We start from the raw sequence: 1,350 nt of genomic DNA on the forward strand, positions 1-1,350 counted from the left end.
CAGCCTTTAGTAGGTTCAATCCAAACCTTCCTAGTATGGCATTGTATGCCGAGGTAATGCCTACTACCAGGAAGTTGATCATGACCGTCACTTGGCGATCTCCGGTGCCAGCTCTTACTGGCAACTCAATCGATTCTTCCACCTTCACTGGGACGTCAGAGAATCCCTGCAACGGGTGTTCGACTTTCTTTAACTTTCCCTCGCCCATGCCCATCTTCCGGAAAGCTTCAAGGAACAGGATATCAGCTGAACTGCCGGTATCCACTAAGATCCTCTTCACTTTGCAATCCGCTATGGTCATGGTGACAACCAGGGCATCGTCGTGCGGAGTGTGTACCCCTTCCAGATCATCATCTGAGAAGGAAATAACCATCCCCATCCTTGCCTTCTTGTTCGATCATTCCGCAATATGTACGCTTCTTGCATAGACTTTTGCTTTCCTGGCAGAGACTGAACTTTCTCCAGCGGCTAGGCCTCCACAGATGGTCGCTATAACTCTAGTTGGGCTCTTATTCTCATCTCGAAGGCAACGTTTAGCTTCCTCGGGTGTCTGGTCCCTTCGTCGTTCCTGATTGCCTCTACGGGTAGGCCCCCTCCTCTCATAGCGACCTCTACCATTTCTTCGACGGTTATCCCTACGGTCATTACTATCACACCCCGTTCACACTGAACCGGGCCAGTGACCGAGTTAACACCGGTTAACCCAAACCTGCCAGGATCATCAGATACTGTATTCCACCACAGCATACTCACAACTAATACAAACTCATCAGATCAGCGGAAGACTAAGTTTTACCTGAGAATAATCCCATAATACTTGATACCCGAATTGTGATACAATAATTATATACATGTGGGCCCGAAGGCATGATAATTACACAATAAAAGTACAATTCATATATCAAGTATGTAAAGGAAATCATCAAAATAATCAAAGTACACAGCTCGGCTCGGCAACAAGGCTAGAGCTCAGCTCGGCATCAAAGGTTGAGCCCAGCTCGGCATCACATAGTAGAGCTCAGCTCGGCATCAGAAGTGGAGCTCAGCACGGCCTCAAAGGTGGAGCTCAGCTTGGCCTCAGAACGGCTGTCCCGTAGCATAACTCTCGCACGAGCAGTCAGTGCCGTGCTCTAACTCCTCAGGGGTCCACCAGTCCTCTTTAAGAAACTCGACTGTGGGACCCACCCCGTGCTCCTCAGATGTATGACCTGCAAAATCATCTAAAAAGGGGTGTACACGTGGGATGAGCTCACTAGCTCAGTAAGTGGTAAGATGGACCACACAGCAATCCACACATCAAAACACAATCATATGCACTACATGCCATGCTATACATTTTAAATCACATCC

This window comes from Macadamia integrifolia, chromosome 10 (assembly GCF_013358625.1).
Source record: "Macadamia integrifolia cultivar HAES 741 chromosome 10, SCU_Mint_v3, whole genome shotgun sequence".
Lineage (NCBI taxonomy): Eukaryota > Viridiplantae > Streptophyta > Magnoliopsida > Proteales > Proteaceae > Macadamia > Macadamia integrifolia.